The following is a 19,283-nucleotide window of genomic DNA, read 5'->3' as shown; positions in this document are numbered from 1 at the left end:
GAATACGTGAGATATCTTTAGATATAGTGTAAGACCCATACCATTAACAAAACATGTGAAATATCCTTAGATATGGTCCAGTGCTCATAGCATTTCATTAAGATATTTACTCTCTGCCCATGTGCTTCCTGGCCTTCCTCAGTCTCTGAGGAATCTTTACCATCTTCACTATACACATGTTACCTTATGTTAGCAGTGAGGACAGAATGAAGACACAATTTCATTTGGATGGAAAACAAACCTAGAAACAACCAGACTCCTCATAAGCAAGTTATTATCCTGGCTTGAAAGATATTATTGCTCCTGCATGTGTGTGTACATGCATGCGCATGCGTGCATGCTTATAGAATATTTATGATATTTAGAATTTTACTTCAAGTCAAGACATCATTTTAAAATGCTTGCATTAATTAACTTTTGGAAATGGTAGGGATGGAGTTGCTTTAAAAAGAGTGAGTTGTGGGTCAGAACAAGTCCCAGAATTGCTCCATGGCACCACACCATCCCCCAGCACCTGCTGGGGACAGTCCAAAAATAAAATATAAAGTAAGTGTTTCCCTCATCATTTAATATATTCATATATGATTTATCACATGCATATTTGTATATGATCTATCATCTGTACTTGTACATGATTTATTATATATACTTATATATGATTTACCATATATATAATAAATACTGAGTCATTCATGATGCATTAGGGGGTAAAAACTCCTCCCTCCTCCATCTCCTGGATTGGAAATGAACCTGCCAGATCTCATGTAGGAATTATTTCTGGAGTTTTTCCATGTGTGAAAATGAGGGGAAGGGAGGCTGCTTGAAATATTGCTACCTCACTATTCTGCAGATGTGCCTGAATTGGCAATGTTTACCTGAGGATGCCTTAGAGAAACATCATCTCAAGCTCTGCCCAGATCTGTCAGGTTGGAATCTCTGTTTAACCGGGACTCCAGTCTGTGATTCTTGGGCATATTGAGGTAAGAAGAGCACTAAACTGTAAGGCACAAAAGTCTCCTTAGTTTTTTTTTTAATAATCATTGTCAGAAGCCATCATTATGAACCAGTTTAAATGCTTCCTCTTTAGCCATTTCACTCAATTAGTTTTCCTTAAAATGTAAGGAATTACACTGAAAAATATCTGACATAAATATGACTTTAAGAAAATGTCTTTGGAGTCTGTGAGATAGCTTAAAGAGGTGAAATCGATATTTTGTAGACTCAAAATGCTCAATTGAATCCCCTTAATCATACAGATGACCCCCCAGAACTATCAACTATGAGTTCCAGGCTGAGTATAGCCAGGAGTGGCCCCAAGACCCAGTTGCCACTGGGGAGGATAAATATATGTTTTCATGTAATCTACACAGGTATTCACAATGAAGAAAAGTGTCCTTACAACAGAGCTTCTGTGGAGATTTCTGTATCAGGATTTAAAAAAAAAAAAAAAACTTGAGGTAAGGCGGAGCAATAGCACAGTGGGTAGGGCGTTTGCCTTGCACATGGACAACCTGGGTTCAATTCCTTGGTCCCTCTCGAAGTGACCAGCAAGCTACCAAAAGTTTCTAGCCCCACATGGCAGAACCTAGAAAGCTACCTGTGGTGTATGCGACATGCCAAAAACAGTAACAACAGTTTCACAATGGAGATGTTACTGGTGCCCACTCGAGCAAATCGATGAGCAACAGGATGACAGTGATATGGTGAAATAGAGCTAAGAATCACTGCTTTGTCACCAAAATATCTAATCCATGGATGTCAAAGTCTTGGTGGACTTCAGAACCCGTCAGTCTGGAAATGGTCTCTCTTACTAAATGTTAACCCTCTTTCATTTAAATTGGTGGTCATGGGGCTGGAGCGATAGCACAGCAGGTAGGGCGTTTGCCTTACATGCAGCCGACCTGGGTTTGATCCCCAGCATCCCATATGGTCCCCCAAGCACCGCCAGGAGTAATTCCTGAGTGCAAAGCCAGGAGTAATCCCTGAGCATTGCTGGGTGAGACCCAAAAAGCAAATAAATAAATAAATAAATAAATAAATAAATAAATTGGTGGTCATGCTTGGGCGGTCTCGGGCTGGGGCTGATACCGGTGCACGCTCTGCCGAGATTTGACCCGGGTGGCCACACTTTTGTGCAGCCGCTTTGCTGCTGATCGACCAGAATCTGGAGGCCAACTAAACTACTTTTGGTCTCAGAAACTTCTTGCAGCCATTTCTCTAGGCTGTGAACTAAGCCATAGCCCCACACCAGCCGAGGAGGGGAAATATCCTTCTTTCTCGGTCTTTTTTCCCTTTTCCGGGAGAAGCGGCATGGCGTCCACCATATTATGAGGACTATTAAGCAGGCACGAACTTGGTGATGCAGGAAGGAGAAAAAAAAAAGAGTTATGTACTTGGAACAGCGGGATTTAATATCTCTTCATTCTCAGCAATGGAAAACTAATTATCAAATGCTTCCTTGGCAGTAGGGCTGTCTTTTTTGGGGGGAAACTCCAACAACAATAGTGAGTTTTGTGTTGAAATATGGAATGTAATCAAGGTAAATAGAAAATTAAGTGAAATTTATCAGTTACGCAGGCGGGGGGGCAAGGGGTCGGAGGTATACTGGGGTTTTTGTGGTGGAATATGGGCACTGGTGAAGGGATAGGTGTTTGAGTATTGTATAACTGAGACATAAGCCTGAGAACTTTGTAACTTTCCACATGGTGATTCAATATAACAAATAACTTTAAATAAATAAATAAATTGGTGGTCTCCTGAGAACAGAGACCAGAGCTTCCATTCCTGCCTGCCTGCATTCTCCAAGGTTTACAGACTCTCTCTTCTACCCTGAACACTCATTCTCACAGCTCTTCTGCCCTTACCACTCATTAATCATTTCTTTTCACACTTCTGGGCCCTTTCCAGCTTTCCTGAGTCTTTTTGGAGTCCAGGAGCCCCAAAATAGCCCTCCAGATGTGTATACCTCTGTTCTCCTCCCTCCCTTCTCTCTGGTAGTCTTCGGAGACAGCTCAAAATAGCACTGGCCTTTTCTTGCTGGAACTTGAACATTCTCAGGCAGTTTTGATTTTCCAAAAAAAAAAAAAAGTTGGAATATCTAAATGATATTTCAACAATGCACATTACTAATTCATTACTGATTCCTTTTTGTTTTAAAGAGTTCATATCTTAAAACTTGAGATGCAGGTGAAAAGGTTCAGAAATCAGTAAATTTCAGCCTTCTCTGCTCCCTGTAACTGGATCAGAGCTGGATGAAAAGATCACATCCTTATTCTGCTATATTTCCTTTAAAAGCATTTAAGTGGCCTCTGGGATTAAAAAAAAATTATAAACACCAAAAATATTGATGGTACCTAAACTGAATTAAATTATACAAAACAAGTAATAATTAGATAACATCCTAAAAACCATTCTGACTGGACTATTTTGTCATCCAATTTAGAAGGCAAATTTTTTACAACTGGTGAAACAATTTTGAGTTATCTGCTGAAATTTTGATTTGAACATATCACTGTTAGAAATACCTGTGAATTATATTTTGATCTGCTTCATTTGGGAACTACTTAGATAAACCCTTAGGTAATAAAAGCTTGATTTAAACAAGTAACAAAACCTGTTGCCTTTTATCTGCTCTCAGGAGACTAGACAGCACAAGTGCTCGCTTCTGTTCTCTATTTCAGGAATCACTTAGGTGTGCCTTCCAGAGACTGAGAAATCTCTGCAGTCTGTCATTTATTTTCCCACTTGATCAATATTCTATCTGCTCTCTTCTAATTGACCTCTGCATTAAGCCCCAAGGAAGGACGATACAACACAATGAGAAAACCAGTCAGCCAAGGAGAAAGGTATGAAAAGACGTTCAATAGCTCTCTGGAATTTTTGAATTCACAATGCTGAGAATTTCAAGTATCCAACGCCCTAGATTTATGTCACTACTTTATCGATAGCTTAGCTGACCAAATGGCCTCAAATGAAGTAGAGCTGTATAATGTACACAAGGTAAAGTGTAAGTCAGGCACATGACTTCAAGATAAGAATCAAAAACATATTTAAAACCTGGCAATTACATTATCATCCAAGGGCATACTTAAATGTTAAACTTTTATTAGAAAGCTAGATAAAGATGGGACCATTAATGCCTTAAAGTGAAAATTATCAAGATTTAGAAAAAATCTTTGAGATAAAAAAATAATCTTTCCAAGCTAGAGAGACAGTACAAGGGGTAAAGCAACTGTCCTGTATGTGCCAAATCTTGTCTGATTCTGCTGCACACCAATGAGCTTCCGGAACTTCCTGGAGTGACCCTTGAATACAGAGCCAGGGATGGCCTGTCACCACGGTGTGTGGCCACCCAAAATGATGAAATGAGTAAGTAAAAACAAAAACTTCTTTACGTAAATTCATTCTTCACTGTACTAATTGGTTTATTTGGAACAAATCAATCACAACAATTTGTGGTGTCTTCTCTAAGTTTCTTACGTCTTCTAATAAAGTGGTTTCCATATGCATATGTTAGAAAATTGTTGTTATTCTCTAGAAAACTTATGTGAATAAGAATATTCTGGATGCTGCAATAATACAATAATTAATGATGGTTGGGTTGTTTCCTGATATATATGAACCTGTCACTTAAGCAATCTCTAGATCAAAGTCTATTTTAATTTCTTCATTGGCAAGCAAAATTATGGAAACAAAAATGGTCACACTCTCTATTATATTCTAAAAGAAAGCTTAAAACTTTTTACGTGCATAAACAAAAATACTAATATAACCAGTCTCTTCAACTGAAAATATTTTAAATTTAATGTGGATATAAAGGAACAATAAGTAACTCAAAGAGAGACACCATGATAGGTTTGAGTGTGCCCTGGAATCAGGGTTAATCAGGGTAAAACTTTTCCCTGGCTGTGTCACCCCATATGAAATAAGAACAATACCTTAAGCATTATATAATTCATCAATATTATCAATTATGTGATTAATATTATTAATGTTTCATAACAATATAGCTACTGTTTGAGTCGAGGCATGGCAGTGGGTGGTTATTCTCGACAGTCATGGCTGTAAGTCCTCTGTAGACAGCTCTGACTGACACTTCACAATTACTCAGACAATTCCTTCTTTGTTCTCCTGTAGCACTCTGTCCAGGTGATAGAATAGTAAGTTGGTGATGGTATTGCAGAAATAATTGGTGTGCACGGCGGCCAGTGCTGCGGTCAGTTTCAATCACCTACTTACTAGGAGCCCTGAACCTGGGAAAGTACAAACATAAGCTTCTCAAAACTATGGGAGAATGTCTTATGTGAGACTCACCCAGTGCCCATCACACAAAGGTACAAAGTGATCAATGAAGAAACAAAGGAATGGCTTTTTATTATTCTTGTTACTTTTTTTAATTGAATCACCATGAGAAAAGTTACAAAGCTTTCAGGTTTAAGTCTCAATTATACAATGATCAAATACCCATCCCTTCACCAGTGCACATGTTCCACCACCAAGAACCCCAGTATACCACTCTCCCACCCAGCCCCCACCTGTGTGGCTGATGATTTTCACTTTAATCTCTCGTTACGTTGATTACATTCAATATTTCGACAGAAAACTCGCTATTATTATTTGGAATTTCCCCCCAACAATCAGACCTGCCGAAAAGGCATCATTTGATAATATGTTTTCCATTGCTGAGAATGAAGAGCATATGGGGTCACGTGGCCACTGTCTCAGTTTTGGATTTCTGGTATTTTAGTAATTAAGTCCAAAGAAATTTCTGCCAGAAGTTTCATCACTGCAAGCTTGTACCTCTGTGTAGTGGGCTCAAAAGGATGGCAGTCACCACACCGCCACCGAAAGGAAAGGCTGAGAGAGAAAACCTTTTCCCCTCCCGGGGTGGCATGGGGCCGTAGCTTATTTCACAGTCTAGAGGCATTTCTGTAAGAAGCCAGTGGATGCCGAAAGTAGGTAGTGGACTTCTGGGATCATAGTCACTCAGGAACGGAGGAGCCATTTGTGTGTGGCTGCTTGGGGTCTCATCCAGCAAGGAAGGGCTTTTTATGCTCAAATGAAGTTCACAATTTATGATTATCCTAGGACAGGGAATCATAAGATGTCATTTTGTTTCTTAAAGAGATTATTCATTAGAAATTTTGGTCCTAGAAAATCAAAACTCAAATATAGTTTTAATTTAATGTTTAATATTTTTATAGCTGAGGTTTGATTGTCTGTGTATTTATTATATAAAGAATAATATTTATGATTGTAAGATATATGTGAATACATGTTTACCTGCATTACCTGCATTCACTTGTTCACATATTCTACCAGTCCATGAGTAAGGCTATTGATTTTCTCCTCAAGTCCCAGTGCTTGGTAAATTTATCCATTTGATAAATATTCCCTGGGTTCCAGGCACCTTGGTAAGCCAAATATTTACCCTGGTAAAGCTGCCAATGATCAAAACATTTTCAGAACTTTTTTCATTTGTTTTCAGAGTCTGAAGTCTGTTAATTATACAACAGCTTTCATTCATGGAGCCAGAGAACAAACACTGTCTAATCCAATCCTTGTAAGAATCGGGGAGTCACTGTGATCCAGTGATAAGTGTGCAGGGCTCACACCTGACAGGAACTCACACACACTCTGAAGAGGTCAAAATTGACCACAGTTGACAAGGAATGCCATTTTGAAGTATAAAGCCTGAGGTTTGCATGTTTCTCTGTTCTTTTTTAATACACGGGAGGGACAAATTATTACAAATCGGGTAAATCGATATTTTGGAGACACTTAAAATTCATTAATAATTAACCATTTTTACCTGATTTTATTGAAAAACCAGGATTCCCAATACTTAATGTAGAGTTTCATGCATACACTGCTCTATCATACCCTCCACAAAAGTGTCCGCGTCCTCCACCAGTGCCGCAAGGGAGATTTTCACTCCCTCTCCATGCAGTCAAGCTTAGTTTTACTGTCTATTATAAACACAATGGGGAACCACCAGACTGGATAATATGGAAATGGTATTATCTTGTTTTCCTTTAAATAAAATTGAGATGCAGAAGAAGTGAATTATATTAAATTGAGGCTACGGCTATAAACCATGTTTTCTTGAGTGACTTATGAAGCAGCACTATAGTCAAATCTGAGAAACTAGTTTTAAACTTTGGAGGCGAGTATCAGCATCTCTATGTGTGTTTCTAGAAGACTTTTCTGGGGCTAGGAGAGATAGAACAGCGGGTCAGGCACTTGCCTTGCACATGGCCAACCCAGGACCCATCTCCAACACTCCATATGGTCCCTCTAGCCCCCAAGCCAGAAGTGATCCCTGAAAGCAGAGCCTGGCAGTAAGCTCTAAGCACCTCAGATGTGACTCAAAACCAATCAATCAATCAATAAAATTTCTGAAGGAGTGGGAAGTTTTTGTGGGATGCAGAGGAGATCCAGGAATCTTGGTTCTGGGTTCCAGTTTTTATCTTTTATTTTCCTGTAGACATTCATGTAACTAGATATGTTTACTTAAAAAAATAGGCTTTAGAACTAGACGATGAACACACCCCCATACTTTCTATGACTATGTAAAATAATTTCTGTATTAGTAAAAAAAAATTTAAATGCAAATCACAGATAAATCCTGACAAATTCAGCATCTGCCTAAGGTTGTCATCATGTACCTATATACCTGGTAAACACTTCCCGGGGGTCCCCTTTCTTAGGGCTACCAACACAGAAAGGGGGCTTTTCAGATTAGTCAGACTTAACTCTAAACAGGCCTTTTAGCTCCTTTAAGAACCTTCCAGTAAATGGAGTAAACAATGAGGGCCAAGCCATCAGTCCTCGTCTTTTCGTCTTTAGATCAGGGTTACAGCCCTCTGACCTTTGTGATGGGCCTCAAGAGAGGATGTGACAGAAATAAATATGGGAGGGATTTGGGCTTAGGAATCCCGCCATTTCGCTCCTGGAGCTAAACATAGAGTATGTAGCAGGGGTGGTCCAGCATAGAAAGGCTCATATTTGTAGCCTTTTATTCATTAATTTTAACTTATAAGTCCCTGGCTGCATTCTGACGCACTGACAGGGCTTTGACTTTCCACAGCTAGCAAACGACAGCAGGAGATCTAGAACTGGCCATTTTGCAGGCGGAAGGAAGGAGCTTACGGAAATATCACCAGTAATCTTTTGGCATGATAGTGCTCACTTGTTTTTTCTCATTCTGCATCAGGGACTTTCAGATGCAATGAGGTTGTTAGAGGTGGCACAGAGGTCAAATGCGGGGCCAGGTTTTCTCTCTCATGACGAGAAACTCAGCTAAGGGAATAAGCACTTCTATATATGGGGGCTTATGTTAAAGGAAATGGGTGGATGAAAAAGACTGTATGAAAGGTTACCACTGGTTATCATCAGGGTAACTAAATATGTAAAGCTGTAACTACTGGGAGTAAAGCAGCTATTAGTGGCCAGGAAGATAGGTCAGAGGTCAGGGGTGCGTAATTTCCATATGCAAGGACCCTTGTTCCCTCTCTGGCATTGTGTGTCCTAAGAAGCATGACCCCAGTGGTCCCCAGCACCTCTGGACCTGAACAGCACCACGCCTTTGGGTTCTAGCATTAAAACATTGAAATATCACCATTAAGTTCACTTGGCAGGTATCATGGAATTAGGCCACAGGCACCCTAAGGACAGCTTAAAAGGATCCCTTCAAGAATTTTTTTTTTAACAGCAACATTTATTAAATGTCAGACTAGAGATAAACAACCAAAGGTTCAGGTATATTTAATTAAGGTTTTTGGAGGGTCTAAACAGTTCCTGAGAACCAAAGAAGATGACAAATATCTCACAGGAACTTTCCCTCTTTCCAGAACAAAGGATTCTAGGATGAAGAGATCACTTAACTCTCCTTTTCGTTATTTACATCAACAGGTGCAAAGGGTCAGGACACTAAACTAAAAGTTAACACTAGCATATTTAGAATTTTCCATAGTGCCTTTCAACCCCAGACCTATGCAACACTCTTCACTGTGAAGGTTACAGAGTTGCTGGATCAATCAGGTCATGAAAGCCAGGCTGTGGGGTTGCTCCTGCAGATCTCAGCTCTGGCGCCACGGGACTCAGTGACTCACTCGTTCAGAGCCACCTATGGCATGAGCTTTACCTCTCAGCTATCTCCCGGGCCTGGCACCACTCTCGACACCTTCCACAAAGATACCTGACACACATTACAACTCTCTGAAGACAGGAGCTCTTGGAAAATAAATGTGGTCCCACACCACAAACACCGACACTGTTGCTAAGCCTGAACTCCTACCCTCTCCAAGGAGGAAGTTGATCTACCTTTCATTCATTCCTGGTTCTACCAGTTAGTGCTCATGAAAAAGCTCCTTTGTTGAACCAACCGGCTTTATCCCAAATCCCTCTTACTGTTTGAACAGACTATTTGAACCCAAATCCCTCTTGCTTCTATGCCGCTTAAGCACTTTGGCTGTGGTTTGGGGAATATAATAATTCCATGGTATTATAATCTCAGATTCCTCAGTCTCCAGCCTTACTTGAAACGTGCTTGTTCTCTGAGTAACCTGTATTTTCCATAACATTCTCAGGCGAAGAAATTCCTTTTTCTTTCATGTAACGAGGACATGAGGAATGAGGTCTTTCCTCTACTTCCTCTTACCACTTTTTGGACTGTTATTCCTCATCTTGAAATCACTTCTCTCCTACAGATTCAAAAAAGAAAAACAACGTGTCTGTGCTGAGATGTCTCTCAGTGAGCTGCATTCATCTTTTTGTCTCATTGTAGTCATCACTGACTTCTGGGTCATATGCCTACAATGACTGAGGTCCTTGCATCACAACTGCAATTTTCCAATATCATTAATCATCCTAAGAGACTTTACTTTTGTTTTGTTTGTGGCCACACCTGATTGTTTCCAGAGTTTACTCCTGGCTCTGTGCTCAAGGATCACTCCTGGCGGTACTCCAGTCATCATATGCAATCACAGGATTGTCATGGCATTGAACTGGGGTCAGCATTGTACATGGGAAGCACTTTAACCCCTATACTATCTCTCCAGACACAAGACCCTAACTTTTATATAGACAATTAACTTCTCCACTTTTGCCACACAGTGACTTCCATGGTTGCAGAGGACAATGCCATTAAGCCAAGACATAATAGTCTCCCAAATCGCTGACTTAAAACCACATTCCTCTTAGTTTATAGCCAGCTTGTTCTTTCAACAATTCATTTCAACAGTAGCTTCCTTATATTGTCTGGTTCCTGGTGCCTAGATCACTTCCTCTTTCCTACTTGCTTTCTTTTCTTCATTCTTTAGTCACCTTTGGTGTTCAAGCCTTAATGGGTTCAGTTAATTAACAGGGTGTGTCTGTTCAACCATTCTTTCAAAACTACTCTCCTCTCTTCGATTGCATCTACATTTAAAGAAATCAGTTCATTCCTTTTCTTATATCACACTTCAGAGTTTATCTAAGTAATTTCCATTCTTTTGGCATCACATGCCATCTCTATACTAATTTGTGTCCCTATCACTATGCCCTTGTCCCTCTTGGAGAGCCCAGCAAGCTACCGAGAGTATCCCACCCACCCGGCAGAGCCTGGCAAGCTACCCGTGGACTATTTGATATGCCAAAAAAAAGTAACAGCAAGTCTCACAGTGGAGATGTTACTGGTGCCCACTCGAGCAAATCGATGAGCAACGGGATGACAGTGACAGTGACTCTGCCCTCAGATGAAGTCTGCACACTCATATGCCTGCTGGAAATGTCCCACTGGATATCTTTAAGGTACCTCACATGCATCTATATCTACATACTTCACCATTTTCAGCTTCCTTAACTCAGCAATCTCAATAAATGACACCTCATCCTACATTTACATTTGATGTCCTGTCATCCATAGGAGTCTTGTCAATCATCTCTCTAATTTCTCCTCAATCGATCCTTATCTTTTTTCCTTCTGCCTTTGTCCTCCTCCTCCTCTGCATTTGTCCTTTTGACTCATGGTTCATGGCTATGGCAGTAACTTCCTACTGCTCTCACACAGCCTCCTTGACACTCTCCCAATTACTTTTTTGAACACCAGTCAGAGAAACCTTTTCAAAATACTGGTCATGTCTTGGTCTTCTTTAGCACCCTTAAGAATAGTTCTTTGTTCTTAGGGTAAAATACCTAACATGGCCCTCAACACTAAGTATCATCTGACCTTATCCATGTGTTCAGGCTCATCCACCATAATTTTCTCAAACATCTTGTCTCTTGTGCATTTCTGAAATTCATGAGGTACCACTCACCTTCCCTATTGCATTCAATTTCCTCTTGTTCCTCTCATTACTTGGTTAGCCTTGGATGCCATCTAAGGAGACTGAAGAGATAATATAACAGTTAAGGAAATTTTTTCACATTTACCTAAGCCTTGTTTGATCCCAGGCACTACATGCAGTCCACTGAATACTACCAAGATTGTTCACTGAGCACAGAGCCAGGAGTAACCTCTGGGCATTGCGTGGTACAGCCCCCAAACTACGCAAAACAAGAAAAGATTCCATTGTTTATGGAAGCTTCTCTATATTTCTTTGTTAGATTATTAACAAAATTAAATACTGTAAATAAGGAAGAAAATAAAATATGGTGGAAATATAAATAAAATCAACTAAGACCAAATAGTATGCTTTGTAATCACATGTTAAATTTGTGTTCCCCCTGCCATATAGCAAAGTCCCGTGGACTCAGTTATTACTTGTTCGTTTCTTTCCCTAATAGTGTGACATAGGCCCTCCAGGCTGCACAGAATTGCGGGAGCTCCTGTGATGGGACTTTTAACACACAAATGCCCTATGGAAGCCCAGAGGGTACTATCCAGTGCCTGGAATAATCCTTAGCATCATCATCATCATCCCGTTGATCGTCGGTTTTCTCGAGTGGTCTCAGTAATGTCTCCATTCGTCCTAGCCTTGAGATTTTAGCAGCCTCTCTTTACTCATCCTTCCCAATGATGCCACATTGGAGGCTCTTTCAGGGTCAGAGGAATGAGACCCATGATTGTTACTGGTTTTGGCATATGAATTCACCACGGGGAGCTTGCCAGGCTCTCCCATGCGGGCAGGAAACACACATATACTTGTAAAATCAGTGATTAGAAGAGAAATTTCTTTTTGACTATGTTGACCTCTAAATCTAGAGGTCACAACCTCTCGGAACCTTTGAAGGCTGTCATGACTGTTTCCACCTACTCTCTCTGCCTGTCATTGTAGCTCTGTTATTAGGTTGTGCCTCCTCAAAGTTCTCATAATACTGTGTACAAAACACTGCTTTGCCGTCATAACGGTGCGTTTACACAGATAACATCCTCAAGGTCTTTGACCTCCTTGCTCAGAGAGGTCTATGCTTCTATTTTTTCCTATGGGCGATACGATCCCGATTACAGTGCTCAGCGTGCTGTTAAATAACATGAAGAAAGGAGGGAAAGGGGAAAAGAGAAGAGAAAGAAGAGTGAAAACTAGTTTACAAGGAAGCAATGATCTTCCTGGTTTTATGATAAAAATGTATGAAGACATACTTACACTATCTCATGTGATAATTAGGGCAGATAGTCTAATTCTTGCAGTGAGAGATGGCAAGGAATCGGATAGCCTAATGGAGCAGAAGCTTAGGATAAAATCCTAATTTGGCCTAAATGATTGTCACTTGCAGTATTTAGACATATTTGCAGAACTGAATAGATGCAGTCTTCTCTGTCCCAACTTGTTTAACTCCAAACATGTAAGTAATAGATATGAATTGGATGCTGAATCAGAGCATGTAGCTGTAACGTAACAGCTCTTATCACCCTTTCTGTTCATGGCGCCACTGGATGAAATCACAATGTTGGGTACCACAAGCCGATAAATGTCTTTTTACTAGCTGTGTAACCTCAGGCTGACTTACCTCCCAGAGAGAAAAATAATTTCTTATCTATAAAGTGAGACTGATAACTTCTGTGTTCTTACCAAACTCTGACAATACTGAGGATCTGTAGATTCGTTTTGCATCTGTATGTTTTCCTGTGTTCACCCCTATGCTTTACCACATGTAATCTAATGTGGGTATTGTGGAGCTTCCCAGGTATGTAGAGTGCTCTAAATTTTTTGAGAGGGAGAAATTCTGAGCTGTACAACAAAATATCTAAAGAGGGACATCTGATGATTTATTTTAGGATTCTTCTTTTGAATAATAACCATACAAATTATTCTTCAGTAGAGTACATTTGGATTGTAGACAGCTTATCTGTTGCTTAAACACAGATGCCCTTCTGTGAAACTGGATGCGTGTCCCATAAGGCAGTGTTATGAAATTCATGTGGTCTTTTCATCCGCCTGGCTAGTTAATGCACCTTGCAGGTGTCATTAATTAGGCTCTTCAGTGTCTTTGAAGTAAAAGGAAAGTATGGGCTTTAAAAAAAAACTACAGTGCTGAGGAAATCAAAAGAAGTATCAAATCAGTGAGCTTGTGAGGAAAATTATGGTAAAGAAACCCAAGTAAGCAACTTCATCTCCATCATAATCTACAGAAAGTACATGTGTCATTTTCAGAAATCAGAGCTGTCAGCTGCAATTTTGATATTTGTAAATCAGTGGTTCAAAATTATCTTTGTCATGAATGGGAGAAAATGAGATAATCACACATGGACTCAGATCTTCATGTTATTGTGCACACAATGGACACACACACGCTTTTTAGAATTTATCTAATTATGGTAACACAATTCATGTAATTTTGTAAACTTTTGCTTTAACATTTATATATTCTGTTAGCTACACTTCTTTCTTAGGTTGAAATAAGCATTTTTTAAGGGAAGGCAGAAGATAATGTCACTTCTATGTTTAATATCTATCTATATCTGCAGTTCCAAGTGATACAATTGCTAATATGTTATGAAACCCTATCTAATTACATATTTAGAGGGGCCAATTTACACTTGTCATCTTCCTTTTTCCTTTCTACTATGACAATTGATGGAGAAAGCAGAAGGCATAGAAAATGTACTAGTAGTAGTCTAGGCAGAAATAAGCTATAACTAGATTATCATATAAATTCTGAAAAGGTCTGATAACCAAGTTTATATAATATTTCTGTCACTGGAGCAGTTGAAAAGGGTAGTTAGTGTCATGCAGAAAATTAATTAGAAGGATATTTTAATAAAGTGGAAAAGATAAAATCTAGAGCTAACGCTCTGCAGGACAGATGGAAAGGTAATGGATGCAAAAGGCATTAAGGAACTAATGTCTCTTGATAACTGAGGGATGTGAGGGGGGAAAGAAAGGCATCCAGAACAATGCTCAGAATTTTAGGTCAGGAAATTGTGAGGTTGGTTAGGGCATTGCATAATTAAAAATTCTGCACAAACGCAGATTGAGAACTCAAGACAATGAGTTCAAATCATACCTTTTATAGCTTTAGCTCTCTAGAAGACTTAAACATAAACTTTCCGTAGTCATTTGTGATAATAGAGTTTAGGGAAAGTGATCTGGGTTAGAGTTGATGTATCTTTCAAAGTTATCAGTGTTGGGTGTTAGTGACTGGTATGTGGGCCAAGGTTGACCAGTGTCTGGGTTGGAGATGTGTGTGTTTTCTCAGTCCAATTGTGAGCTGAGTATGGGTGCACTCCTCCAAGCACTCGACTTAAATTTTAAGTCTTATAACATCTTGATTCAGGGTAATGTTACTATTTCTTTCAAAAAACATATCCGTTGCTTAATACTCATTAGCTGTATTACTTAATGTTTTTATAAAACTATTTGATTCACCAAGGAAAAATAAGAAGAGAGTTGCCTATAGAGATCTCAATGTTACAGATGCAAAATGTTACTCAATTATAATATTCATTATGAAAAGCTACTGTTAAAGAATAAGAACATAAAAATTTGTTCTCATTTTTGCCACTAATTTATATCATGGAGAAAATCTATTTTGACCCTCAAATTTAGACTCTACATCTGTAAAATTTGGTAGAGAAACTTATTGCATTGAAATATTTGCTTCTTGTTGTTGTTGTTGTTATTATTATTATTATTTGGAACACATAAAGCAGTGCTCAGGGCTTACTCCTGCTTCTGGCCAGGGGATGATTCCTGGTAGTGCTCAGGGACCCCATCTGGTACCAAGGATCAAACCTGAAAAGGTCTCATGCAAGACGAATGCACTGACCCCTCTACTATCTCTCAGCCATCCCCCTCCCCAATTTTTATATTTTTCATGGCTTCCCCAAGGAAAGCATCATCTTTCAAACTGAAGGCTTCAACTGGTAGTTTATAACCGTTCAAATGTGTCAAATATGCAGAACTACTAATGTGCAGCGTCTAAAGGAGTAAAAGAGGATTTCTTCTCTGTGCCTTGTAATTTTCTCAGAGAGGGAAGTTAATTGTTAAGCGGGTTCTAAAAATGAAAATAACTAGAATCTGCTTTATACCTCAGATAAATAGTGATCCTAAAATAGCATGTTTGTATAACTAAAGGGGAGAGAATGAGAATAAAGAAAGAACCAACGACTGCAAAGGTGCTGTTTGGGAAATGTTTTAGGGAGAGGAACTTCTGACTCATAATTCTCTCATTGATGCTTGTTTACTTGTTTGCTTGGGAAAAATAGTTCAGGGAGTTTTTTTGTACATCCAGTACAAATCAAGGGCTTGCAATAGTGTTTCCTTAAATATCTCTCGTTAGTTTCCTGTCTTTTAAGTGAGAAAGGGAAACTGAAAATGTATAGTTGAAGGGCTGGAGTGATAGCACAGGAGGTGGGGCATTTGCCTTGCATGCATCCTACCCAGGTTCGATTCCCAGCATCCCATACTGTCCCCTGAGCACCACCAGGAGTAATTCCTGAGTGCATGAGCCTGGAATAACCCCTGTGCATTGCTGGGTGTGACCCGAAAGGAAAAAAAATAGTTACTTGTTCATTTCTACTGAGAAACTAAGTAAGTCTCTAATAAGGGACTACGAAAGACTCACAGAACTAGTGTTGATGCATATCTACCATATTTTTATTGGAGTGATAGGATATCCAAATAGCTCCAGAGGCTGACAGCCTTTCCTGGCTATTTTTGGCCAACTAGGAAGGTGCTTTTGAGCTCTGTGGTGTCAGGGTTTGCTGAGGGACCTCCAGGGATACCTATACCCAATGATGCTTGGAGAACCATATGTGCCTGAAATTGTGCCAGTGTTGGCTGCATGCAAGGCATGTGACTTAACCCCTGTACTATCTCTGTAGTCCCTAACAATGTTCGTTTTTTAAGTTTAATTATGGCATAGTCAGAGAGACAGAGAGACAGAAATTATTTTTCTTAAAAATCTGAAAGAGGCCAGAGAGAGCAAGCTCCAGTCTCAATGGACTGAGCACGCACTTTGCATGCACAGGATCTAGTTGCTTCCCAAAGGCAAGAATGATTTTCCCTGGGTACCTTCGGGACTAAGCCCCAAGCAAAGAGGCCAGGGCTCTCCAAGCACCTCTGAGTGGGACCCAGAAACTTGAAAGAAAAACTATAACTGTAAAACTGACAAATGTCAAATTATATCAGTAGTGTTGCCAGTCCATTTCCAGACGTCAAAACAGAAATTTTCTTGGATCCAAAAAGAAGTGTTTTTATTTGACCCAAAGTCAGATGGCATTAACATCCTTAGTGATTTTTAAGTCGTGCTCACCTAAGTTCCATTAAGATTTTATAAAAATCTAATAGCTGCTTATAATTTCTGAGACATTTACGAAAATCAGCATTGTGTTTGACCAAGCCAAATAAGTAGGGCTTTTTGTTGCTGTTGTTAAAAGGTTAAGTCTTTCACACTATCAGTGTTTCTTTGGAAAGTATGAGGTGACTTAAGTTTCCAACTGGGAAACAACTAACACCATGAGCGTGGAAAACCAGTTCTAGGCCTAGATATGGCAGGGGAAGGTATATTAAACAAAGGTGAGAATGTTTCTTTACTACAGGATTTTACTGAGTCTGGTGGGCCGACATACATTTTCAGTACTCCAGGAGAATTTGCAAGTACAAAGTGATATGGCCAAGCGAGTTTTTTCTCTGCGTCTCACTCTCAGCCCATCATCTCTTGTGACTGACAAACCACAGCCCGCACTCGGCTGTTTGCCAAAGCCTCCGTCTCTGCGCTGACGACGGCTGCATGGAGCTGCATATCGGGTCCAGGGGCTGCCAGAGCCCTTTGCGATGACATTTACTGAAGTTGTTTTCATGTGATGTAAATCCCAAAGCACAGACTTTTCAAAAAATCTGACATGTGTGGCTATTTAATTTTTTTAATTTAAGAATCAGATAGGCGTGGTTCGGGTATTGCAAGAGAGAAAGTAAGGAAATACCTCCTGAATTCCCAGTGTCATGCAATTTCCTTCTTCCTGCGTGTAACAGCCATCTTAAAGTAAAATGACCAAGAAGTTTTTATAAGCAGTTTTCAAGAAAGTTCTGGGAAAATGAGAATTGGATCCGATCTTTCAACTATCACAGGGCTAATTTTTATAAAGCATGTCTCTGCCAACACTACGTGGTGGATCTTATTCAAGAGGACTCCTGGTACAAATTTCTTTACTCTCTCAACTCCTGGATACAGTTGTTTCTGTCTGGTAGGGATATAAAAAAAGTTTCTGTTCTTTTGGAGAGAGAGGGTTAGACTCCCTTCAAAGAGTATTTGCCAAGTTTGTGACTTGCCTCTTACAAAAGCACAGGACAAATTTCGTGTTCTTATCTTTTGTGTCTTTGGGGGTTTGTTGTTGTTATTTGGGGCTGAGTGTCTCTTGCCTGCACGCCTGGCTGTCTTCCCTGGGGCCCCTCGGAGGAGATGGGCTCCAGCTTCCCTCCCCACCCTGAACAGAGCTCCCAGTGGTCAAAGACCACCAGAACCTAGCCACAGCCATGCTCAAGGCCCCTCTCCACATGTTCGGACAAGCCTCACACATGAAGGTACCGGCAGAGGAACCCAGGTGTGTGTAATCCCATCAACGGCCAACATCCAGAGACTTAAAAGCAAGCTCCCAGAAGCTTGATATCTTATAACCTACTTTTCCCTTTGGGAGAAACTAGCAAGCTACTGAGAGCTTCCTGCCCACATGGGACAGCCTCGCAAGCTTCCCATGGTGTATCCATATGCCAAAGCCAGTAACAAGCTGGATCTCATTCCCCTGACCCTGAAAGAGCCTCCAATGCGGCATCGTTGGGAAGACCAACAAGAGAGAGGCTTCTAAAATCTTAGGGATAGGATGAATGGAGAGGTTACTGAGCCCGCTTGAGCAACTAAAAGATCAATGGGATTTCATGATTCGTGATTTGTTATTTGGGGCTGAGTACATCTAACTGTACTCAAGGATCAACTGTACTCAACTGTGCATCATTCCTTTCTTCTGCTCTGTGCTCAGGGATATTCCAGGCTCTGGAAGATCATACGCAGTGCTGAAAATCAACCTGGAACGGCTAGATGCAAAGCAAGTCACTTATCTGTTGATTATCCCTCTAGCCCTAGACCTCACATATTTGTTTGAAAATTATTCTTGCTACTCTCTTGTCTTCCTGATGTCCACAATCATGTTTTGTCTTGATTTCATGTAGTAATTTTGTACTGTGCTTATTGATTTTTAAAACTTTTTTTATATCCCTAACAGATGGGAAGAAGAAAAGGGAAGTAATGAAGAGAGAAAAATAAGGAAAAGCCTTCTATATTCCCAGTGCAATTTCTTTCTTCCCATGTATAACAGGAATCTTAAAGTAAAATGACCAAGAACTTTTTTGCAAGCAGTTTTCAAGAAAGTTCTGGGAAAATGGAAATTAGACCTAATTTTACCAAGCAACATGTACAAGACTAAGCTAAACATAATGAAAGGTGGGAAACCCTCCACTGACTCTATATTTAAGAAGATCATTTTGCAGTTTTGCAACAGGGCAGATCAAAGATGTGAATTCAACAGTAAAGTCACCAAACTTTACTGTTGGTCACGGATGAAAACAAGAGAATTGGAAGAGGGAGCTGACTGAGCTACAAGACAACATCATTTTGGCAGAACAAGAAGTGGGAATGAGGCAAGAAAGGATGACAAGACAAAGCCACATCTCTGAATCAGAGTTCACTGGAATCAGGAAAGCTGAAGAACAAAGGATTAGTTACTCCAGGGAAATAGCGTTTAATACGAATCATGCCTCACTAATATATAATTTAGTTCTACCCCACGTACACCTAACTTGTAATTCTACTACTGCTGTATCATTCCTTAACACAACCTCTCTCACCTCCGTTGAAATGAGTAAGGA

This window comes from Sorex araneus, chromosome 2 (genome assembly GCF_027595985.1).
Source record: "Sorex araneus isolate mSorAra2 chromosome 2, mSorAra2.pri, whole genome shotgun sequence".
NCBI lineage: Eukaryota > Metazoa > Chordata > Mammalia > Eulipotyphla > Soricidae > Sorex > Sorex araneus.
This window is presented reverse-complemented; position numbering follows the sequence as displayed.